We start from the raw sequence: 25,235 nt of genomic DNA, 5'->3' as shown, positions 1-25,235 counted from the left end.
TTTCCTCCCCTGTAAGGGCTGAGTCCCAGGCTACAGTGGAACTCAAACACACTGGCCCTGCCCTCGGGGGCCAGGATGTGGGGCTGAGAATGACAGATACCCAAGGGGCCAAGGGCCTTTCAGTGAGCAGATGCGTCCAGGTTGCACAGCTGAACCACCCACTTATCCTAGATAGCAGCACTGGCCCTGGACACCCGCCCCACCCCCACCTGCATCCGGGGCCCTCATGCAGTCAATCATGCAACCTCTAGCCCTGCTTCTCCCAGGCCCACTACTCCATTCACCCGTCAACCCCATCTGCTGCCCCGTCCTGCCCTGCCCTCCTGCTCTTGCCCCTCTCACTCATCTTTCTTCCTGCAGAAATGCCCTTCTCCAGTCCCACTAGGTCCCAGGCGGAGCCATCCTTGCAGGCCTAGCTCATATGAAGCCCCCGTTCCCCTAGAAAGAAGCCTCCTCTCTTCACAGCCCCTTTCCAGACACAGGCCCATGTTTCATTGCTTTGGCGGGGGCTGTCTTGCCTCCAAAGTCAACAGTCCTCAGTGGTGTCTGCTTCCCATCCATTCCCCGGGCACAGTGCAGGCCGCCTTGCCAGGGGCCCGTGCTCCACAGCAACTGGGGACGAGGACAGAACACAGGTTGACACGGCAGGGGTTGGACTCTGAAGGGCCTGACTCCCAGAGCAGGTCAGCATCTCAAACTGGCTGGAGAAGCATCTGTGCAAACAACCCCTCTGGTGTGTCCAGGATGGATGGGCCCCAGGGAAATGGAGCCCCAGGCAAACTCAGGCCAGGAGTAGACAGCAAGACAGCAAGTTGATGCCGATGCCTCAGGAGAAGGGGAAGAAAAGATGGACACCCTCTGTGCCTCACTCCATAGTCACACAGGGCACCAGAGGCTCAGGCCTGGCCCTCCTGCGGCCATGTGCCCACACCAGGCAGCTATGATGCCAGTGTGGCAGGACACTTCCAGGCACTGCTCTGCTGCTTGGTGTGGAGCTCCAGCTGAAGGAAGGCCACGGAGTGGCCAGGCCATAGCCAGTGACCCAGATGTGGTGGTTGATGGAGAGGGTGTCCTGAAAGGGACCAGAGCACGGCATGGCCCCATGAAGTCCTCTGAAGGGACTGCCGACTTCTTTGTCAGCGAGCCTCCCCAGGGGCCTCCTGCGTAGCAGCCCTGTTCCCTGTCTGGAGTATGGTCTGGAACAGCTACCCCACAGTGGGAGCTGGCAGGCATCCGAGGGACCCAAGTGCTGACCAAACCTCTGTTCATTCACACCACCCCCAAGGATGCTGGAGCCAGTGCGTGATCAGGGTGCTCACTGTGAATGCCCCTTGCCTGCTGTAGCACCAGAGAAGGCTGGAGGGATGCTGAGGCCAGAGGAGTGACCAGGGGCTGCTGGAGAGGCACTTAGTGTCACTGTGTGAGTGAAGCAGGTGCTCACTAGTAGGGCCCTAAGGAGGGCCCCAGGACCTCAGCTGCCACTCTCTCAGAGGGATGGCTGACCACTGAGGCCCAGCAAGGGACAGGGGCGGCCCTCTTATGGGCACCTGGGAAAGGATAAGGTGAGGGTCTGGGTTAAAGTCAGTGTGAGGGATAGAATTAGGGATTAGGGTTGAAGTCAGGTCAGTGTCAAGTTAGATTTACGGACTGGAGTAAGAGTGAGCGTCAAGGTCAAGCTCAGATCGGGTCAGGGCTTTTCTGGTTGGCTTTGTCAAGGGTTGTACAGACATGTACTCTGGCATTTACTCTTGCTGCGGGCGAGAACCTGGGATGGGGTCCTGGCTGTCAGGTCTTGGTCTCTCTGGGATCTTGGCCAAGTCCTTTTCGTAACTGGGTCCTGTTTGTTGTCTGTAAATGAAGGAGCTGTCCAGACACCCCTGTTCTGCCATCAGGAGTCCCCTCTGCTTCGAAGGGCAGGTAAGAGATGCAGCTTGGGCTCTGGATGCGTTGAAGAGGGCCCACGTGCGGGCTAAGCACTTTACGGACTTTATCTCAACTCTCTGGTGACCAAAGCCTCAGGAATCACAACCCAGGAAACCTAGGCCCTCAGGGGCAAGCAGAAGCACACACTCTGTCCCCGGTAAACAGGGGCTGAGTAGCTATGGGGGACTGGACCCGCACGGCCTCACGTCAGAGCCCAGGTGCCAGCCGGGTGACTGCACGACTCTGGCACTCCCAGGTGCAGAGCTGGAGCCCAGGTGTTTGGCCACCTGTCCCTGTTCCCTGCCCTGGAAGAAACTGCTTCAAGACAGGCAAGTCTCTCCCAAAGTGATCTTCACATATGCCCCCTGGCTGAGGCCTGGCCCCTCACATCCAAAAGTATTTGGAAAGAGGTGGAAGTGAGGGGGTGCGGTCCAGTCGTCAGAGTCAGGTGGAGGGTGATAGGTCCAGCGGCCCATTAAATTCAGAGCAGTAGCTCTGATCTGTGAAAAGCACACAATAGAATGTTTGGTTTGTTTGTTCGATTATTTGTTTTGGCAGTAGGATACCAGCAATAATGAGATGAGGCTAAGGGAGGCCTCATCAGTGTCTGGAAAACTAATCATGTTTCATTGCTTTGGCAGGGGCTGTCTTGCCTCCAAAGTCAACAGTCCTCAGCTGAGGCTCTCTTGAGAGAATGGGTATCCAGGAGTTAGACTGAAGGCAACGGTAATGGTCTGGGACAAGGTGACCACAGCATTCTGAGACGACAGGTGGGCCAGGTGTCCTGCAGGCAAGAGCCAAAAGACGCTAATGGTCTGGCCTCTCTTGGCCTCCAGGAGCCTAAGGTGTTCCTTCTCCTGCAGTGGAGCTACTCCCCTTTTCGAAATCCTCACTATTCCTAACCCACACTGTCCAGCTGGGTTCTTCTGGAGGTGATTGCCATGTATCATCCTAGACGTGCGGACTGCGCCAGCAGCACCATCTTAGGAGTGATCCCTCCTGAGATAATGATCATGATCATTATCATCAATATCCACAACTGCCCAGTGCTCGCACACAGAGCCAGGAGCTAAGAGTGACCGGATTGGCATCTCCCACACCAACCCCCGCCTTGGTCAGTAGCCCGGGTTCCTCCATGCAGGGATGGAGGTGGGCAGAGAAGAGTGAGGAGGGTGAATTACACGGCAGGGTCTCTCACAGCTAGTGTGGGTCTTTTCTCATTCCCCCTCCCTGCCTCATAACTAAATATTTTATTTAAATGAGTGGTACCTTCCCGGAGAATTGCCACAATTAGACTCCACTTATCCGTTCAGGTTTTTTTTTTTTTTTTTTTTTTTTTTTATTTTTAGTTCATCTTTTAAGGCACCTGCTGTCTGTGGGTGGTAGAGGACATGAAACGTTCCACACAGCAGCCCCCAGATAGCTGCCTATGGCTGGTTCTCTTGGCTATGAGGGCGGTACCATTGTCCAACTGGATGTGCTCCAGGAGTTCAGATATGCAGCAGTATGTTTAGGAGTTGTCAAGCAGCACGGCCCACATTCCATGCAAATGGGAATTGCTGTGTCATACCCAAGAAAGGCATCTACTGTCATCAGCACCCAGTGGGTACTGCTGGCAGGAGGGGAGGGGGTCCGTGGAGTCTGTTTTCCAGAACTGGCCAGGTCAGTGTACTGGAGTGCACAGTTCACTGTGGCAGTCACCTTGACTGTGGAGCTGGTACACTTGCAGGCTTGCTTAGCCTCGTGTGCTGGCCTCACTAGGCTTTGACGTGGGCCCCAGTCCTGAGCCATAGACAGATGGCCAGGCCTCGTGTGATGGTGTATCCAGGTGGCTCTGATCCTTATCTGGGCTATGCAGAATCGGTCAGCTTGTTGGTTTCACTGACGTTCACTGCCAAAGGATCCTTTTCCACGGGTTTTCAGAGGCCCTAGGCCCTGTGCAATCTGTAGCCTAATGTTTGTCCCAACTAGGGTTGGGACTTGACATCCACTTGTTCCATTGTCAAGTGTCAGACCACATAGTCAGCCCACTGGCTGTGAACTTTGGAGGGGGCAGTTTCCAGGGCACCACAGCCTGCACCAGTGCCCCTGGCAGACTTCTCTCTTCATATGCAGCTTTTCTCAGTTTTTCTGTGGGTCCTGTAGCTTGGCTGATCAGTCTGCGAATCAGGCTCAGCCCTCCTCAGGGACTGCGCTATGGTGAAGTCCTCAAGGAGCCTGAGGTGCTGGTGCAGACCCCAGGCCTGGGGTAGCTGCGCCTGGCGGGTGACTGGCCACTTTTTCAGGCAGGTGGGAGATTCCATTGACACCTGGCTTCCGCCTTTCGTGGCTGTCCCCCTGTCATTGGATGACAGATGTTTGCTGGGCAGTGTCCACTGTGTTGGTGTCTTTCCTCCAGACCCACGGTGTAAGGGGCTGCCTGGGAGGAACCATGCGTGGGGAGCTCTACCCTCAGTGTCTACCTACACCCAGCTGCAAGCCAGTAATTGCCGCTCAAGGGAGTGTGCTGGGCCGTCAAGTGACTGCTGTACTCAGAACACCAGGGGTCACCTTTGCTGACTACCAGCATCCTGCTGCAACTGGCTCCAGGCTGAGTAATTGTCCGCCACGCACACTCGTAATTTTCAAGGCTCTTCAGGACTAACTGGCTGGGGAGGGCAGTCCGCACAGCTGCTGCATGCTTTCCTTACGCACCTCTTCCTCTCTAGCTCTTTAGTGCTGTGGCCTCTGCCCTCTTCTGTTCTATGCTGCTTTGCCGCCATCAAGTGGCTGGGCAGGCGAAGCCTGGTGGGCTCCCAGGTGTGTGCTTGTCCCACCGGCCACTGTCCTAACTGTGGCTCTTCCCCGCTGGGAGCAGACCTTGCAGTCAGGAGTCACAGCATCGGCTGATGTGCAGAGCTGCTCTCTCCTTCCAGCCCCCCTGACCCAGCCTCCTCCTTATTTCATTCTGTCTGGTTTTGTTTTTGTTTTTGTTTTTAAAACTCCCTGAGCCCAGGAACTCGCTGGACATCAGGAGGGGCAGCATTTGGGTGGCTGGTTTCAATCCTGCCTCTTGCTACTCAGCCTGCAAACATTCCTCAGCAGGTAAGACAGAGGGGCACCCTGTTCCCTTCCTCTCACCCTCCCTGGGCGACAGCATGCCTGGGCGATCCTGGGGTCTTCCACATCTCTTCATTTGGTCAGCCATGTGGGCCTTTTCTGTCTTCTCTCCAGAAAGGCCCCAGGTTTGGGACCAATTTATCAAACTGTGAAGCAATTTCCATCGACAGCATGGGTGGTTATGTGACTGCAGCTGCTGGTGGACTTGGTGCACTTCCATGCATCCAGCCAGGGACAAGACAATGAGCCCACGTGGATTTAGACGGTTTATTGTTTACAAGAACAGCAGAAGCAAGATGGGCAAGAGGTCAGCTCCCTTGTCCCTCATCCCACAGCCTGACTCTGACCTGGAGGGGTCGGATGACAGTGTGAGCAGAGGGTCACTCAGCCGTTTAGGAGCTGCCTCCATATTACCGCCAAGCAATATTGTAGCCTGCAGCTGAGAAAGACCTCTCAGAGGCTTCTCCCAAGTCTTAGCTTCCCTGGCTCCAGGAGGAATTGTAGGGCATTCAGCCGAGACACAGGTTGGACTGCAGTTGAGCCTTGCTTATGTGGCCTGCATGGATACGTGCAAGATTTCCAGGGAGCTGTGCGGAGTCACAGCCCATTCTCCACTCCGTTTCCTAACGGAGATCTGACACCCCTCCCTCACCCACCTTCACAGCTTCCCTTCATCCCTGGTCAGGCCCTGATCGAGAGTGCACCCCTTAGTGCTGAGCACTCTCATGTGGGATTCCTCCCTCCTCGTCCCCACCTCTGTTCCATCAGCACCTCTGTTAGCCCGAAGGCAACATGGGTCTTGGGCACATCTGCTTCTCTCTGTGCCCATGCACGCCCTTCTCCAGGCTCTGGTCCCCTCCCAGCTGGACACCTCCTGCCTGAGCCTCCTCTCCAGTCTTCCTGCTGCCTCTCCCGCCCCCATCCCAGCCAGGTGCCAGCAGCCAGAGGCAGCCTCATGAAATCAGCCCTGCTCACACCCCTCCGTGGCTTCCCAGTGCCTAGAATCAATCCAGCCTCTTTCTCTTGACTCACAGGCCCAGTCCCTGGGGTCACTCTGGAATCCCTCTGCCAGCCCTTCGTGACTCCTACCCCCTTTCCTCTCTGTGCTCTCGTCACTCTTGTCATCTGTCTTGATGTTCCCGGAGACCCCTGAGCCTCTCCCTCCTCATGGCCCTGCACTGGTGTCCCCTGCCTGTCCCTCACTCTCCCCGAAGCAGGCTCATTCTTGTCCTTCAGGTTCCAGGCTAAACAGTGCTTCCCACAAGAGGCTTCCCTGACCCGTGGTTTGCCACCTCTGCCCTCTCCCTGCATCCTGTCATTGTGCATGTTTTGTCCTCACTGACACCCTCTCCTGGCTAAATTCCCCGCTCCTTGCCGGACTGGGTGCCTGGGGAGGGCAGGGAGAGGCCTCCTCTATTTTGGTCACTACTTCATCCCCAGGACCTTGAACTGTGCTCTGCACAAGGTCCATTAAATGAGTGAATGACAACAATGAGGCTGCAGCTCCGCAGCACCTTCTATGCCCTCCCCTTCCCCATCTAATCTAGTTTAGTGAATGGCACAGCCGGGAATTCAAGGCAGCTGATGCTCCTCAGTGTGGCGCTAGTTGGGGAGCTAGAGGGAAGGGTTCAGTTCAACTCCAGGACAGGGTGTGAATAATTCAGAACACTATTTTTTTCTTTTGCCACGGAGTCTCACTCTGTCACCCAGGCTAAAGTGTAATGGCGTGATCTCCACTCACTGCAACCTCTGCCTTCCAAGTTCGAGCGATTCTCCTGTCTCAGCCTCCCGAGTAGCTGGGATTACAGGTATGCACCACCACACCTGGCTAATTTTTGTATTTTCAGTAAAGACAGTGTTTCATCATGTTGGCCAGGCTGGTCTTGAACTCCTGACCTCAAGTGATCCACCCACCTCAGCCTCCCAAAGTGCTGGGATTACAGGCGTGAGCTACCACACCTGGCCCAGATCATTATTGATGACACCCCTGAGGCTGGGGAGCCATGACCCTGCCCCCTTAAGAACCCTGCTCCAAATGGAAACAGTAACACGCATCCATGAGCTAGGACAGGGAAGAGAATGACAAAGACTCTAAACCACCTGGAGTGAAATTTCCAGTGGAAATGAGACCCGCTGGACCTCTTGGTGCTGGGGGTGGAGTCGGGGAGGGCAGCACTCCTGGAGACTCAGATCGGTTTTCGGGTTGTTTGCCCCAGCACCAAGCCGAGAAGTGAGCAAGGAGGATTTGAAGCATCAAGTCCACACCCGAGGTCTGCTCAGTGGGAAACCCCTCAGCCCTGACCCGCCAGCAATTCCAAGACCCAGGGGTGAAGGGAGGTGCAGGTGAGGGTGAGTAGAACATGTGGCTTTTCCTGGAAGGCAGGGAACAGGAGTGGGAAGTCACAGCTTGGGCAACGGGGGACCGAGCTGCAGGGCCGCGTGACCCTGTGCCCCATGGGATGTGGCTGTCTTCCTCAGCTCCTAGGGCTCAGAGCAGTGCTGCAGCCCATGCCAGGGACTGTGAAGACAGAGCTAACCGGAGTGCCCTGGGGTGCCTTTGGGTGGAGGTTGCTGGCGGCTGGGACAGATGAGTCCTGCCCACTGTCTCCTCTGGGGAAAGTGACATCTTTCCCTGCTCTGATGGCTTGAAAGGACCTGCATGGCCGAGCTGCCCAGGGGAGCATTGAGGTGCTTCCTCTGTGTCCTGAGGAGCCAGGTGCTCTCTGCACCCCAGCTGCTGGAGCCCAGAGGGTGGCAACCTGGAGCTAGGACAGCGGTGCCTGGTGCAGTGAGGGCTCTGGGTCTGTGTGGCTTCGTTAGCACAGGACCATGAGGAACGGGTGAGGACCATCAAAAAGGGGCCATCTCCAAGGCCTATTTTCAGAGGCAAGCTCTTCTCTCCCACACGATTGCTGTGATCCTCGTGGGAAATGTGGTGGACCCTTCTAAGGGGCGGCAGAGAGCACTGGAGGAGAGAGAAAGGGGCCAGCAGGCACATGGGAGATACTTTAACCTCAGGGAACCACCGTTTCAAACCAGAAGGGATCTTTTATGCCCTGCTGTCATGCAGCCAAACCAGGCTCACTATGAGAAACAAAGCGGACATACGAGCAAGCAGGTGCATCCACACATCTGTACATCCTCTGAGCAGTGTGGACAAGTGGCTGCAGAGGCCCCCGGCCTGTCTCAGGCACTAGCACAGGACTATTCATCACTAGTTCCTGCATTTCGTCCAGGTTTGGCCAAGGCATCCCCAGGGACAAGCATGGATGACAGCAGGTGAGCTGAAATCAACCTGTGCTTACACAGTGAGTCTTGCCAGTGCCTCCGAGGAAAGGTGACCTTGGTGAAGTAAGTGGTCACTGGTTTCCTGTGTGCCTGGTCCTGCTGGAGAAAGAGCCTGGAAAACATGCCTACTCTATGTGGTCACAGGAGGAAAGGACAGAGGTGGGGGCTCTGTCTTGGCAGACAGCACCATGAAACTGGATCTTGAAGAATGGATTTGCAAGAGGGAGGAATGGCTTGCCTGGCAGAGGGGAAGGCAGAGATAAAGGTCCAGAAGTAGAAGGGCCTGGCTTTCCAGAATGCAGAGAGCTGGGAGATGAGTTGCGGGGAGTTCAGGCAAACCCCAAGTGAGAAAGACTTTCAAAACCTGCAGGGGCATTTCCCTGTATCCCATAACGTTCAGCCTCTCAGTAGTTTTTTTTTTTCTGCTCTGGTGGTGGCTTTCAAACATATCCACCAATTCTTCCACACTCTCCCCAACAACATGTAAAGGCCACAAACTTCACCTTAAACCATGGCCCTTAATAATTGCAGCAAGAGGGAGCCGAGCACCTTCTGAGGCTGCTTATAGAAAGCCACACAGGTCCTGCCAGTTCTCCTGGGATGCTTGTTCTGGGATCCTTTAACCATCGTGCTAGGAGTCTGGCAGCCCTGAGCTGCCATGTGGGGACACCTCAGAGACAGAGACCCAGTAGACCCAGCCTATCCAGCATCCAGTGCCTAGAGTCTTACCAGCCCAGACACTGGGTGCATGAGTGAGGACGCTTGTGTGTGACTGCAGCCTCCCTGGACTGGAACCTTAGAGATGCCCTCAGGCAACAGCTGCCTAGCAGCCCAGTCAGCCCCAGATTCCTGAGCAAAATAAACCCCGGCTATTGTTTCAAGCCATTGTTTTGGGATGGCTTTTTAATGCAGTACTAGGTAAACAGAACAGTCCTTGCCAAACCTAGTATTCATCTTTTAACTTTTAGAGTTTTTCTATACTTCTACTTAAAAATGGGAATTTATTAAAATGGGAAACTTCATATACCCGTGTACGTGGAAATCCAGCATCAATGACCATAAACGGAAGACAATTCTATAAACACAGAGGAAACAAAGGCATGTGTTTGGTTTCTACACAGGTCCTGCTGTCTCTTGGAGTCTGCACCTCGGCAGAGGCTGATTCCAGCTTGCAGTTCTCCGTTACTTGCAGGTGCGGCATTGAAATCATTCCTTGGTATTATCTGTCTTTGTGATTAATGATAGTTTAAGATGGTACATAGCCACAACAAGTGACAGAATTTAATTTCACTAGAAATTTTAAATTGCAGAGCTGAAACAACAGAATGCCCCTTGGTGAAAGAGCAATGTCAAGCAGATGCGTAGCTTTTCCACAATAAAAGTAACTCAGCAATGAGTATTTATTTTTGGCTACAGGCGGGCATGCAGAGCATTTTTTTTCCTTTTTCTTTTGAGATAGAGTCTCACTCGGTCACCCAGGCTGGAGTGCAGTGGCGCAATCTCAGCTTATTGCAATCTCTGCCTCCCAGGTTCAAGTGATTCTCCTGCCTCAGACTCCCGCGTAGCGGGGATTACAGGCATGCACCATTACGTCCAGCTAATTTTTGTATTTTTAGTAAAGACAGGATTTCACCATGTTGGCCAACCTGGTCTCGAAACCCTGACCTCAGGTGATCCGCCCACCTCGGCCTCCCAAAGTTCTGGGGTTACAGGCGTGAGTCACCATGCTCAGGCTCAAAGCATTCTTTAAATGAAATGCTTAGTATAGTCAAATACTGATAACCTGCTGGGCAGAGATCAAGGCGAGACTGGACTAAATTCACCAGGTGCTAGTCATTGAGTGTCTGCTGTGAGGCAGATGCCTTGCTAAGGCTGGGCATTAAAAAATGCCCAGTAGGCCAGGTGCAGTGGCTCCCAACAGTTAGGGAGGCCAAGGAGGGAGGATCACTTGAGCTCAGGAGTTTGAGCTCTGTGAGCCTCGGCAACATAGTGAGACCTCATCTGTATAAACATTTTAAAAATCAGCTGGACATGGTGGCATGTGCCTGTAGTCCCAGCTACTCAGGAGGCTGAGGTGGGAGGATTACTGGAGCCCAAGAGGTTGAGGCTGCAGTGAGCCTTGTTTGCATTACTGCACTCCAGCTGGGGCAACATAGTGAGCCCTGTCTCCACCAAAAAAAAAAAAAAAAAAAAAAGGAAGTCCAACACTTAGCTCTTAACTCCATTGGTTCAACCATGCAAATAATTCTTCTCTGTGCTACCTCCTGTCCAGTTCTGCTACCATCCCTTAGTTCAGTTTCTCCTTCCTTCTGTCTTACAAATGATGTCATGGGTGATTTCCTGTGGTTAGTGTGGATTCCCTCCATGAATCACAGAGCAACTTTCTAGCATCCCAGTTCTGAGTCCACTGCACAACAGGAAATGCACCTTCTGGAACTGACTTCTACCCTCCTTTCCAGTCACAATCCTGGCATTTATCAAATCTTGTAATCTATCATTCTGCCATATGAATCTTCTAAGACAGTGGCCCGCAACCTTTTTGGCACCAGAGACCAGTTTTGTGGAAGACAATTTTTCCACAGACTAAGGGTGGGGTGGGGTGGGGGGTGGTGGTTTCGGGATGATTCAAGTGCATTACATTTATTGTGCACTTTATTTCTATTACTATTACATTGTAATATGTAAAGAAATGACTATACAACTCACCAGAATGTAGAGTCAGTGGGAGCCCTGAGCTTGTTTTCCTCCAACTAGAGATGGTCCTATCCAGGGATGATGGGAGACAGTGACAGATCATCAAGCATTAAGTTCTCGTAAGGAACCTGCAACCTAGATCCCTTGCATGCGCATTTCACAATGGGGTTTGCACTCCTGTGAGAATCGAATGCTGCTGATCAGACAGGAGGAGGTGCTCAGGTGGTAATGCTGGTGATGGGGAGTGGCTGTAAACACAGGTGAAGCTTTGCTTACTCGCCCACCACTCACCTCCTGCTCTGTGGCCCGGCTCCTAACAGGCCGTGGACCAGTACTATGAACATGGACTGCTACCGTTAAGGGGGTTGGGGACCCCTGTTCCAGAATTTACCCTAATTCTCCATGCCCATTCACTCCTCAATGCTTTCACCTATGCCAACTGATTTTAATATTGTTCTTCTGATTTTAATGTTGTTCTGCATTGGTCAAGTTTGCAGCAGGAGACAGATGGTCCTCTTGACAGTTGGAACCATTGGGCCTCTTTCCAAAAGTGTGGGCTGTGTTTAGAGTAACAAGGAGAGGAATCACCCTGCGGCTAGCAATAATGGTGAGACACTTAGTATTACTAGCCCTGATGGGGCAACAGAGAAGGATTTTAATGAGAAACAGATGAGAGAAGGGTTGAAAGACGGCCCCCTGCAGAGGCTGCTGTTTGCGTTGGTGTTGGCACTGGGCGGCCCAGAATAAAACAACCACTCCATATGCTGCACCCAACTGGGAGCCAGAGGCCCCCAGAATCTGGTTACAGAGAGAGATGTAAAAGGGTATAGAGCAGATCTAAAAGGGTAAATGGGAGCTATCCAGCTTGCCTCTTCAATGGATTCATTTTTATATTTATTTCAATAGTTTTTGGGGTACAGGTGGGCTTTGATTACATGGATAAGTTCTTTAGTGGTGATTTCTGAGATTTAGTGCATCCATCAAGCAGTGTATACCGTACCCAGCATACAGTCTTTTGTCCCTCACTCTGCTCCCAACCGTCTCCCTCCCAAGTTTCCAAAGTCCATTATACCGTTCTTATGCCTTTGCGTCCTCATAATTTAGCTTCCGCTTATGAGTGAGAACATACGGTATTTGGTTTTCCATTCCTAAGTTACTTCACTTAGAACAGTGCCTCCAGTTCCATCCGAGTTGCTGCAAAAGACATTATTTTGTTCCTTTTTATGGCTGAGTGATATTCCGTGATGTATATATACCATATTTTCTTGATCCACTTGTTGGTCAATGGGCACATAGATTGTTTCCATGTCTTTGCAATTGTGAATTGTGCTGCTATAAACATGAGTGTGCAAGTGTCTTTTTCATATAACGACTTCTTTTCCTTTGGGTAGATACCCAGTAGTGGGATTGCTGGATTGAATGGTAGATCTACTTTTAGTTCTTTAAGGAATCTCCACACTGTTTTATACAGTATGGTTGTACTAATTTACATCCCCACCAGCAATGTAAAAGTATTCTCTTTTCACTGCTTCCACACCACCAATATCTACTGTTTTGTGACTTTTTAATTATGACCATTCTTGCAGGAGTAAGGTGGTATCTTATTGTAGTTTTAATTTGCACTTCCCTGATGATTAGTGATGTTGAGCATTTTTTCACGTTTGTTGACTGTATATCTTCTTTTGAGAACTGTCCTTTTTTTTTTTTTTAGATGGAGTCTTACTCTGTTGCCCAGGCTGGAGTGCAGTGGCACGATCTCGGCTCACTGCAAGTTCTGCCTCCCAGGTTCACGCCATTCTCCTGCCTCAGCCTCCCAAGTAGCTGGGACTACAGGTGCCCACCACCACGCCCGGCTAATTTTTTTTATTTTTAGTAGAGATGGGGTCTCACCGTGTTAACCAAGATGGTCTCAGTCTCCTGACCTCGTGATCTGCCCACCTCGGCCTCCCAAAGTTCTGGGATTACAGGCGTGAGCCACTGCGTCCGGCTAGAAGTTTTTAAATCTTTTTATTGTTTATTTATTTATTTATTTTTTGATGCAGGGTTTCATCCAGCCTGGAGTGCAATGGCACAATCACAGCTCACTGCAGCCACAACTTCAGGTGATCCTCCCACCTCAGCCTCCAGAGTAGCTGGGACTACAGGCGCACACCACCACACCCAGCTAATTTTTGTATTTTTTGTAGAGACAGGGTTTTGCCATGTTGCCCAGGCTGCCCTCAGACTCCTGGGCTCAAGCGATTCTCCCACCTCAGTCTCCCAAGGTGTTGGGATTTTAAGCATGAGCCACTGCACCAGGCTGAAGTTTTTAATTTTAATGAAGTCCAGTTTATCAATTATTTATTTCATGGATTGTATCTAAAAAGTCATTGCCATACCCAAGGTCATCTAGATTTTCTCTTATGTTGCCTTCTAGGAGTTTCATAGTTTTACATTTAGGTCTATGATCCATTTTGTGTTATTTTTTGTGGAATGTGTCTAGGCATGTGAATGTCCAGGTGTTTCAGCACCATTTGTTGAAGAGACTATCTTTTTCTATTGTATTGCCTTTGCTCCTCTGTAAAAAATCAGTTGGCTATATCTATGTGGGTCTATTTCTAAGCTCTTGATTCTGTCTCATATATCTATTTGTCTCTCCTCTCACCAATACCACACTGTCTTAATTACTGTAGCTTTATAATATGTCTTTTTTTTTTTTTTTTTTAGATGGAGTCTCACTCTGTCACCTAGGCTGGAGTGCAGTGGCATGATCTCAGCTCACTGCAACCTCCTCCTTCTGGATTCAAGCAGTTCTTGTGCCTCAGCCTCCCAAGTAGCTGGGACTACAGGCAAACGCCACCACGCCTGTAGTCCCAGGCATGTATTTTTAGCAGAGATGAGGTTTCACTATGTTGGCCAGGCTCGTCTTGAACTCCTGACTTCAGGTGATCCACCAGCCTCGGCTTCCCAAAGTGCTGAGATTACAGGCATAAGCCACTGTGCCGACCTATAGTAAGTCTTAAAGTTGGGTAGTATCCATCCTCTGATTTTGTTCTCCTTCAATATTATGTTGGCCACTCTGGATCTAGTGCCTTTAGATATGTAAACTTTAGAACTGGTTTGTCAATATCCACAAAATAACTTGTTAGGATTTTGATTGGGATTATGCTGACTCTATAGTTCAAACTGGGATGAACTGACATCTTGATAATATTGAGTCTACCTATCCATAAACATAGACTAAGTATCTCTCCATTTATTTACTTCTTTGATTTCTTTCATTAGGCTTTTGTAGTTTTCCTGGATCTTGTGCATATTTTGTTAGATCTAAGTATTTCATTTTTTTGATTGCTGATAGTAATGTGTTTTTAATTTCAAATTCCACTGTTCATTGCTGGTATACAGTAAAGTGATTGGCTTATGTATATTAATCTTATATCTGGCAACCTTGCTATAATTGCTTAGTTGTTCCAGGAGGATTGTGTGTGTGTGTGTGAACTCTTTCAGACAAGACTGGGTGCATTCAGGGTGGTAAGGCCATAGACTTGTCAAATCTTTCAGACTTCCTACAAAGACAGACAATCATGCCCTCTGCAAACAAAGATGGTTTTATTTCTTCCTTCCCAATCTATATAGCTTTTATTTCTTTTTCTTGTCTTATTGCATTAGCTAGGACTGCCAGTATGATGTTGAAAAGGAGGTGAAAGGGGATATCAGGGATATCCTTGCCTTGTTCCTGATCTTAGCAGGAGAGCTTCTAGTTTCTCACCATTAAGTATGATGTTAGCTGTAGGTTTACTTGTAGATCTTTATCAAGTTGAATTCTTATTCTCTGTCAAGTTAAGGAAGCACTCCTCTATTCCTAGTTGGCTGAGAGTTTTTATCGTGAATGAGTGTTGGGTTTTGTAAAGTGTTTTTCCTGCATCGATGGATATAATCGTGTGATTTTTCTTCATTAGTCTGTGGATGTGATGTATTACATCAACTGATTTTTGTATTTTGAGCCAGTCTTGCATACCTGTGATAAAGCCCACTTTGTGGTAGTGTATGATTCATTTCATACATTGTTGGATTTTATTTGCTGATATTTTGTTGAAGATTTTTGCATCTATGGTCGGTCACAAAAGACATTGTTCTGTAATTTTCTTTTCTTGTAATTTATTTGTCTAGTTTTGGTATTAGGATAAATGCTGGCTTCATAGAATGAGTTACAAACTATTTCCTCTGCTTATATCTTCTGGAAGAGATTGTAGAGAATTAGTATTATTTTTTCCTCAATGTTTGGTGTACAGTTAACCAGTAAACCCATTTGGGCCTGCTGCTTTCTGTTTTTGAAGGTTATCAATTTTTTATTCAAATTCTTTAATAGCTACAGGCCTATTTTGATTGTCTATTTTTACATATGGGAGTTTCAGTAGTTGTGTCTTTTAAGAAATTGGTCCATGTCATCTATGTTATCAAATTTGTGGGCATAGTATTTGTTTCTCATTCTTCTAATGTCCATAAGATCTGTGGTGATGTCATCTCTTTTATTTCTGATTTGTGTCTTCTCTCTTTTTTCCTTAGTTAGCTGGCCAGATGCCTATTGATTTTATTGATCTTTTCAAAGAAGCAGCTTTTGATTTTGTTGATTTTCTCTTTTGATTTCCTTGTTTTCAGTTCATTTATTTCAATTTGAATTGTTTTCAATTTCATTGATTTCTGTTAAAATTTATATTATTTATTTTCTTCTGTTTTGGATTTAATTTGCTCTTTTTTATAGTTTTCTAAGGTGAAAGCTTAGATAATTTTAGATCCTTCTTATTTTCTAATATATGGATTGAATACTAGAAATTTCCCTGTAGGCACAGCTTTCAGTGCATCCCGCACATTTTGGTAAGTTGTATGTTCATTTTAATTTAGTTCAGAAGATTTTAAAATTTCTCCTGAGATTTCTTCTTTGACCCATGTGTTATTTAGAAGTGTATTGTTTAATCTCCAAGTGCTTTGGTATTTTCCAGCTATCTTTCTGTTACTGATTGCTATTTCTATTATTTTAAATGTGCTAACTTTTTTTTTTTATGGACTAGAATGTGGTCTATCTTGGTGACTATGCCATGGATCTTGTGTATTTACTGTTGTTGGATAAAGTAGTTGATAGATGTCAATTATATCCCATTGATTGATGGTGCTGTTTAATTCAACTATGTCCTTACAGATTTTCTGCCTGCTGGATTTGTCCATTTTTTCTCTCTTTCTTTTCCCCACCCCAGATACATCAGACAAATGATAAATCTCTTCATGATTTGGATCTGTCCATTTCTGATAGAGAGGCGTTGAGTTCAACTATATTAATGGAATTCATCTATTTCTCTTGCAGTTCTGTCAGTTTTTGCTTCAAGTATTTTGCTGCTCTATTGTTAGGTGTGTACACATTAAGGATGGTTATGTCTACTTGGACAATTGACCCCTTTGTTAGTATGTCATATCCTCTTTATCTCTGATGATTTTTCTTGCTTTGAAGTCTGCTCTGTCTGAACTTAATATACTTACTCAAGTTCTCTTGGAACTTGATGATGCATAGAACATCTTTCTCCATTCTTTTATTTTAAAGCTATACAAGTTTTTGTATTTATAGTGGATTTCTTAAAGACAACGTATAGTTGGGCATTATTTTTTTATCCACTCTGACAATCTCTGTCTTTTAATTGGTGTATTTAGATTGTTGACATTTAAAGTGATTATTTATGGCCAGGTGCTGTGGCTCAGGCTTGTAATCCAAGCACTTTGGGGGGCCAAGGTGGAAGGATCATTTGTGGCTAGGATTTAAGGCCAGCCCGGACAACATAGTAAGACCCTGTCTCTAGAATAAATTTTAAAAAATAATTAGCTGGGTGTTATGACTCATGACTATAGTCCCAACTACTTGGGAAGCTGAGGCGGGATGACTAATTGAGCCCAGGAGGTCGAGACTACAGTGCGCTGTGATCTCGCCGCTACATTCCAGTCTGGGTGACAGAGCAAGACCTTGTCTCTTAAAAAAAATGTGATTATTAATAATAATATATACCATATTTGTTACTGGTTTCTATTTTTTTATTTCTATTTTGTCTTTCACTCTTTTTCTGCCTTTTGTGGTTTTAATTGAGGATTTTATATAAGCCCGGTTTCTTTCCTTTTTTAACATATCATTTATACTTATTTTTTTACTTTTAAAAGATTGCCCTGGAGTTTGCAGTATGCATTTACAACTAATCCAATTCCACTTTGAAATAATTTTATACTGCTTCAAGGTAGTGTGAGTACCTTATAATAACAAGATAATCCTAATTCCTCAGTCTCATCCCTTGCGTCAGTGCTGTCATTCATTTCACATACATAATCAAACACAGCATTGCTATTATTATTTTGAACAAATGGTTACCTATTATATCAATTAAGAATAAGAAAAATAGCTAGGTGTGGTGGCTTACACCTGTAATCCCAGCACTTTGGGAGGCCGAGGTGGGAGGATCACCTGAGGTTGGGAGTTCGAGACCAGCCTGACCAACATGGTGAAACCCCATCTCCACTGAAAATACAAAATTAGCCAGGCATGGTGGTGCATGCCTGTAATCCCAGCTACTCAGGAGACTGAGGCAGGAGAATTGCTTGAACCCGGGAGGCAGAGGTTGCAGTGAGCTGAGATTGTGCCATTGCACTCCAGCCTGGGCAACAAGATCAAAACTCTGTCTCAAAAAAAAAAAAAAAAAAGAATAAGAAAAATAAAAGTATTTACTTTATCTCCACTCATTTCTTTCTCAATGCTCTTCCATTATGGAGATCTGAGTTTCTGACCTATCTCATTTTCCTTTCCTCTGAATAACTTCTATTTTTTACATTAATTTTTCTAAATTTTATTCATTTTTCTCTGGTGTGCAATAACTTCTTTTAATATTTCTTACAAGGTTAAGAAATTCTGTTGGCAGCAAATTCCCCCTATTTTTGTTTGTCTGAGAAAGTCTTTATTTCTCCTTGCCTTTTGAATGATAGTTTTGCAAGGTATAGAACTTTAGATTAGTGGATTTTTCTCTCTCTCAACACTTTAAATATTTTACTCCACTCTCTTCTTGCTTGCAAAGTTTCTGATAAGTTGATGTAATTCTTTCTTATCTTTGTTCCTTTATAGTTAAGTTATTTTTTCCCTCTGGCCTCTTTCACTATTTTTTTCTATATCTTTGATTTCATGAATCATATTTATATCAAATGAATATGATATGTATACGTATAGGTTTTTTGGGTATTTATCCTGTTTGGTGTTCTCTGAGCTTCCAGGATCTGTGGTTTGGTGTCTGTCATTAAACTTGTACGTGAATGTTCATAGAAGCATATTCATCACAGCCAAAAAGTGAAAACAACACAAATGTCATATGTTGTGTGAGCTGATGAATGGATAAAACAAAATGTGGTATATTCATACAATAAATTATTATTCAATCATTAAAAAATAAGTACTGATTCATGCTAGAACATGGGTAAACTTTGGAAATATTATGGCTTGAAAGAAGCCAAATACGAAAGGCCACATACTGTAAGATTCCATTTAAAAAAATGCTCAGAACAAGCAAACCCATAGGGAAAGAAAGTAGATTGGTGACTGACAGGGGTTGGGGATGGAGGGAATGGGGAGTGATTGCTAATGGGTCTTTGGGGGGTGCTAAAACTATTCTGGAATTAGTGGGGATAATTGTGCAATGTTGTGAATATAGCAAATGCTACTAAATCTTATACTTTAAAAGGGTGAATTTGATGGTATGTGAATGATATTGCCACTATAAAACAACCGTATGGGGAGTACCAAAACAAATGATGGAGAGAAAAGACCCTAAGGGACAGAGCCAAAGTGAGAAAGCATAAGAGTCAGTTCAGTGAGAGTGAAACGCAGGACAGCGCAATGGTTAAGAGAATGGATTTTGGTGTCTGGCAGACTTTCTGGATAGATTATATAAATCCTGTGTGCTTCGTTGTTGTTATCTCCAAAATAGGAATAATAATGCCCATTTATGTAGAATTGTTGCAAGTAATAAATGGGATGATATATATAAAGTAGATTGAACATGATAAGTACACAATAAATAGTCATTTTAAAACGATAAAAGAAACCTTCACTTTCTGTCTTATGTTTTTTCTGCATTATTTGAATGTTTGTATTACTTATTTATTATGATGATTATTGTGAAAATAGGAGCATAAAAGGGCCTACTAAAATGTAAGGAAGTGTGCAAGTGAACGGCTAACTCCAGGAATAAGGACAGAATTATCCAAACCTATTTCTTTCTCTCCGAAGTCATGGAGGGCATTCAAGACTTGAACACTTACAAAATCATCTTTGAAGTGGAGCCCTGTGTGTGCTGAGACCACTAGGACCCTGGAACAGGTGCCCGTCACACAGAGAGCCTGTCAGCTTCAGAGGCTGGAAATGGAAATCCCAGGCCTACTTCAGGAGGGGAAAGCACAGACCCTCTGGGAGGCCAAGCTCCAGGGAGACCTTGTACACAGGAATCTCCTGGAGTGAGGATGTCCTCTTTTCTGATACCCATAGAACTGGCATTTAAGGGGATGCCTGTGCAGTATAGAGAAGGATGGAGCCTCAGAAATAGCCCTTTTGGATCAACCACGTCTCTAGTTTCTATAAATGGAAGCTTAACCTTTGCCCTGCATGTGTATGCCGGATCCACCTTGTTCTGGACAGCCCTGTGACGTGCCTGAGTCACCCAGCCTTGGCCCTTCCCTGCTCACTGCCTCCTCTCCCTCCTCACGGAGGAGTCATCCTCCCAGGAGTGTGCTTTTCAAATAAAAACCAACCAATCCAGAGTCCACTCCCAACCACCTTACTAACTGGGCTCTCACACTCCAGGCCACCGTCCTCCTGCCCTAATCACTTCAGGGCCAGGTACCAGACAACCAAGGACAGCACCTGTGCCCCAGAGCCTGCGGAGATTACCTACTCACCCTGCCTCACCCATTCCTTCCTGCAGAAAACACGACTCAGACTCTTGCCCACAGTTCCCCAGCCCCTCTGCTTTGTGACTGACGCTGGTGCCTCCCCATGTGGCCCCACCATGGTGTCATGGGGGCTCCCTCTCTTGGGACCTGTGGGCATGATAAGTTACGTTTTCAATAGCAGTCATCTCCTGATCTTAGCCTCATCATACCTAAAGAATAATTAAACCCATTGAAACACCTTCAACTCAATGGGACAGACCGGCCCGTTGGAATCATTCAGACTTGCAGACATTTTGTTCATGCTGTGCACACTTCTTCCAGGTTCTCTGTTCCGCAGTGGAAAGAGCAGGGCTGAGATTCACACACCTGACTTCAAATCCTTCTTCTATCACTTACTAGCACATGGTCATCTATAGTCTACACAGATGTGGAATAATCCACAGTTTTGAGTTTTACTCTCTAGACCTGTGGAAAATCACTGCTTCCTGTAGACCTAAATGTGGAGAAGAAAATTGGTATTTACACTGTGCCACAATCTAGGGGGAGGGAGGGAGAAAAATGTCATATCTGAAACACTCAAACAAAAACCTTATATGTTACTATATACATAAATATTCATATTTATAGACATGTAAATGTTTATTTAAATGTCAGTGGCACCTTCATTATTGAGGGTAAGTAGCCCTGGGCAAGCAGTCTGTATTTATCAACATCAAGATTGAAATTAAGGCTAACCATTGACCTCAGCCTGCAATTTACGTAGTTGATGCACTCTTTCAGAGTCAGGTGATAGTTCATCAGTAAAATGAGAATAATAATAACTGCTTCCTAATATGGTACAGGATTAATTGAGATACATTTTGTAAACGACTCCTAAGAATGTCTCACACAAAGGAGAAGCTTAAGGAGCTCATCCCTCTAACTCAGTCACCTGAAGATCTCATGGGTAAAGTCAGAGACATCCTCACCCTGAAGAGAGTAGTGCAGGCCAGTGTGGGAATGCTCTGTGTGGCACAGACGACCCTGACCCTGGTCTTCTAAATCATTTTCTACACAGAGCCATGTTCTTTCTAATGAAGATTCCCACCTGAAAATATTCATATCAAGGTGACTGATGTTCTAGAGCAGCATTGTCCAGCAAAACTTTCTTCAGTGATGGGAAGGTCCTGTGCCTGTGCTGTCCAGGATGGCATCCACTCCCACCTTTACCTACTGAGCACTTGAAATGTGGCGACTGCAACTGAAGAGCTGAATTTTTTCATTTAATTTAAATTTAAGTTTAAATTTTGGGAACCACATGTGGCTCATGGCTACCATGTTGGCATAGACCTAGAGCTCATCTAAAAAGTGAAACAAGTGTGGATCCTCCTGTAACTAAGAAAAAGGAAAACTTGCCCTTTCATCTTGAGGTGGGAAGTGGGACTCCATTATAGAAGCAGGGCTCAGACATTGGATCAAATTGAGGACTAGTTAAAATAGGAACTAGGAATGGGGTGGAGATACCTTTCCATAAGATGTGCCCACCAGTGTGCCATGTCAATTTACCATTGCTGTGACAATACCCAGAAGTTACCACCCCTTTTCTAGAAATTTCTGCATAACCTGCCCCTTAATTTACATATAGTTAAAAGTAGGTCTAAATATGACTACAGACCTGTCTCTGAGCTGCCACTCTGGGCACACTACCTATGGGGTAGCCCTGCTCCACAAGGAGTCATACCTCTGCTGCTTCTATACATGGCCACTTCAATAAAAGTTGCTATCTAACACCACCAGCTTGCCCTTGAATCCTTTCCTAGGCAAAGCCAAGAACCCACCCAGGCTAAGCCTTAGTTTTGGGGCTCACTTGCCCTGCATCAATCTGATCTCCTTTTGAGCTCTGAAAAAGTCCTACAAATGATTATTTTCTTGAAAACTATAAGCTCTTGGCCAAGCACAGTGGCTCATGCCTGTAATCCCAGCACTTTGGGAGGCTGAGGCAGGCAGATCATGAGGTCGGGAGATCGAGACCATCCTGGCCAACATGGTGAAACCCCGTCTCTACTGAATATACAGAAAAATTAGCTAGTCATCGTGGTGTGTGCCTGTAGTCCCAGCTACTCAGGAGGCTGAGGCAGGAGAATCTCTTGAACTTGGGAGACGGAGGTTGCAGTGAGCCAAGATCGTGCCACTGCACTCCAGCCTGGCAACAGAACAAGATTCCTTCTCAAAAAAAAAAAAAAAAAAAAGAAAAGGAAAAAATGAAAACTATAGGCTTTTCTGGCCAACTAGACAAAAATGGAATCAAACAATTTAGAAAAACTTTGCTTGCAGGAGGGAAACACCAAACTTTCTGCCGTAGCCACAGATTCCATTTCTCTCACTGTGAACAGGGTCTGTAGGAAGCCATGGGCGAAAGCACACACAGCATTGTACACAGGGTGTCTGGAGTCAGACACGGTCATGTCAGGAAGATTCAGAGGCATGGCCTCCAAGGAAGCATTTAGTGAACATCCCCCCCCAAAACTTCACAGTCAAATTCAGAACATGTGCAACTAAAAAGAAAGCTCCATTGTTGACTACGGAAAATATCATCTGGGTATATGAAAGAGTTAATTGTTTGTAGAAATTGTTTAAAACCTAGAATTTCATGGTTTTCTGTGTGTGTGAAAAAGCAAAACTTCCCTGGAAAATGTTAAGCAAGTTTGGTTTCTCATTGATGGTGAAATCCCAGTGTGAGGTTATGCTGCACACCTTCCTCATGGTTGAAACTACATTTCCAGTAAAACAGGCTTCTTAGTGAGTTGGTATTACCGTAAACAGTAGTTACAGTTGCTGGCAGGTCTATGAGGCTGATGAAAAATTTAATATCCATAGGACTCTGATATATCTTATTAATAGGCGTCTTCTTCATGAAGGCTATACAGATATCTCCCCAGGTCATTTCTTTTCTCAGCTCCCAGGGGCACTGCTCACCTTTCATGTCATCTGAGACCAACAGGCTCACCCAGGTCCAGCCAAAATGCAGCAGTAACAACACCAAGCCTGCAGCCAGAGAGGCCTCCCTGGGGACCACCTGATAAACAGATAGAAACTGGCTTTCTTCACTCAGGAGAAGATCAAAAGGACTGTATGTATTCTGAATGTGAGAGGAAAGATGATCAATTTTTTGCAAATCAGAAATAATTCAAGGGAGAACAATGTGAAATTTACATCATAAACATTCAAACTTCCATTACCAAGAAGGGAAGAACCCAGAGGGTATACAGCGTGTTAAATTAAAACAAGAAGAATGGGAGGAAGAAGACTTCTTTTTCCTTTCAATATGTGATTTTTCATCAGACTTCTAAGAGAGTGCAGTAAAGCAATTTTTCAGAAATGCCTGAGGCTTAACTCAACTGGACCGTGTCTTCATCCTGAAGCTCAATACTTTACTTCTTATCTGTACTAAAAAAAAATAAAAATCCCACCAGACCAAGACAGTTGCATAATTCTGCTGTCTACTTTTAGAGAGGTATGAGGCCATTCTCTATGACTTTGTTGTTGCTAGAAGGAGATGAAAAATAAACATTTAGGCTGGATGTGGTGGCTCATGCCTGTAATCCCAGCACTTTGGGAGGCTGAAGCGGGTGGATCACCTGAGATCAGGAGTTCCAGACCAGCCTGGCCAGCATGGTGAAACCTTGTCTCTACTAAAAATACAAAAATTAGCTGGGCATGGTGGTAGGTGCCTGTAATCCCAGTTACTTGGGAGGCTGAGGGAGGAGAATCACTTGAACCTGGGAGGCAGAAGTTGCAGTGAGCCGAGATCACGCCACTGTACTCTAGCGTGGGCTACAGAGCAACACTCCATCTCAAAAAAAACAAAAAACAAAAAACAAAAAAAACAAAAAAGCAAAACCCAAAACCATACATTTAAATCTGTGATGACCCTGAAAATGCATTGCTGAGATCTCCTCTGAGGACAGCCTGCTTGACTGATGGTCTCACCTGCTGCCCCTCTGAGTAAGATAAACCCCTCCACTTGTGCTGAGGTCGTGCTTCAGTCGGCTGCTCCCAGCAAAGCACTGAATGTGGCAGAAGTCTTAAGCCAGGCCCATGTTGGTGAGATGCTGGATCCATGCAGTGGGCGATTTTGGCTTGAAGACTCCTCGTTGCCCTGGGTGCGTATTTCTTGAAACAGTGCTGCAGTGTGAGATTTTTCCTAAAGGCTGGGCACAGTGGCTCATGCCTGTGATCCCAGCACTTTGGAAGGCCAAAGTGGGAGTATACCTTGAGGTCAGGAGTTTGAGACCAGCCTGGTCAACACAGCAAAACTCTGTCTCTGATTCAGTGGTGTATGCCTGTAGTCCCTGCCACTTAGGAGACTGTGGTAGGAAGATCCTTTGAACCCAAGAGTTTGAGGCTGCAGTGAGCTATGATCGGGACTGGCACTACAACCTGGGTGACAGACCTAGGCCAGACCCTGTCTTTAAGAAAATGGAAAAAAAAAAAAAAAAGATTCTTCCTATCCAATCATCTTCCCTTCTCTCTATTGTCCCACAGGTTTCAAATCTGATGTATGATCTGAAGTTTCCCCCACCTTCTTCTGCTCCCTCACCTCCAAAAATTTCTGTTACGTCTAATCCCATGTTGATGTCTGTTTCTTGGCAGACACAAATTGGTGTATAGATAGCAGGCAGTGAGCTGGGGATTTGGAAATGGCTCACTCACCATCTGGCAGGCAAGGAGAATGCCACTCTCTGTGGTGAGAAAGGCTCAGGTAATTCGTGGAAAATTGCAGCTCAGTTGCTAAAGGTTTCCCTGGTGGTGACCTGGCAGGCCATCCTGTGGAAAGGAATACTCTGCAGGTGTGATCACTTAGGAATGTGAAATATATTAAGGGAGTGACATGAAAATGGGGGAGTAGGGAGCTCCAAGAACTGGTCCCTTCAGTGAAGCAACTACCAAGTAGCAAAAATGATCAGAATCAACTTTTTTTCTGAATTCTGGAATCTAATCAAAAACAGAACAGCCAGGTGAGAGCTTAATGAAGGACGCTGCTAAATTTTTGCAACAGACTGTTGTGGCACTTTTACTTCAGTGTCTACTATCCCCAGCTCAGCAGCCACAAGAAAGGTGGCCCATATTCCTAGGGCAGCCTCCTGCTGCTGGAGGGGGTGGCAATACAGATCTGGTTTTTAAAAAATTCTGGTTGTGCTTTTTGACTTATCTGGCAATCTGTGAGGGATTGATGTGAGACTAACCTCTGTTTTAATCCCCTTGGTCTGGCTTTCTAGGTATCTGTCTATCAAAAACATTTAAAGACA

At 46.5% G+C, this 25,235-nt stretch overlaps 1 protein-coding gene and 1 long non-coding RNA gene across 2 annotated transcripts in view; one reads left to right on the top strand and one right to left on the bottom strand.

Moving 5' to 3' along the window:
* Positions 1 to 11,700, bottom strand: part of TMIE (transmembrane inner ear) — a 53,140-nt gene extending 41,440 nt beyond the window's left edge. The window contains exon 1 of the mRNA XM_077992322.1: positions 11,697 to 11,700. The gene's annotated coding sequence lies outside the window, so the exon portion shown is untranslated. The remainder of the gene's footprint in view (positions 1 to 11,696) is intronic.
* LOC144339136 (uncharacterized) lies at positions 4,690 to 17,036 on the top strand. The gene is made up of 8 exons (XR_013413839.1): positions 4,690 to 4,722; positions 4,919 to 5,007; positions 6,784 to 6,830; positions 7,239 to 7,371; positions 9,432 to 9,502; positions 11,495 to 11,611; positions 12,716 to 12,837; positions 13,711 to 17,036. It is a non-coding gene; the product is annotated as an uncharacterized LOC144339136 (long non-coding RNA).
* Positions 17,037 to 25,235: the final 8,199 nt, after the last annotated feature.

Source organism: Macaca mulatta, chromosome 2 (assembly GCF_049350105.2).
Source record: "Macaca mulatta isolate MMU2019108-1 chromosome 2, T2T-MMU8v2.0, whole genome shotgun sequence".
NCBI classification, from domain to species: domain Eukaryota; kingdom Metazoa; phylum Chordata; class Mammalia; order Primates; family Cercopithecidae; genus Macaca; species Macaca mulatta.
Note: the sequence above shows the minus strand (reverse complement) of the source record. Positions and strands in the feature narration are given on the sequence as shown.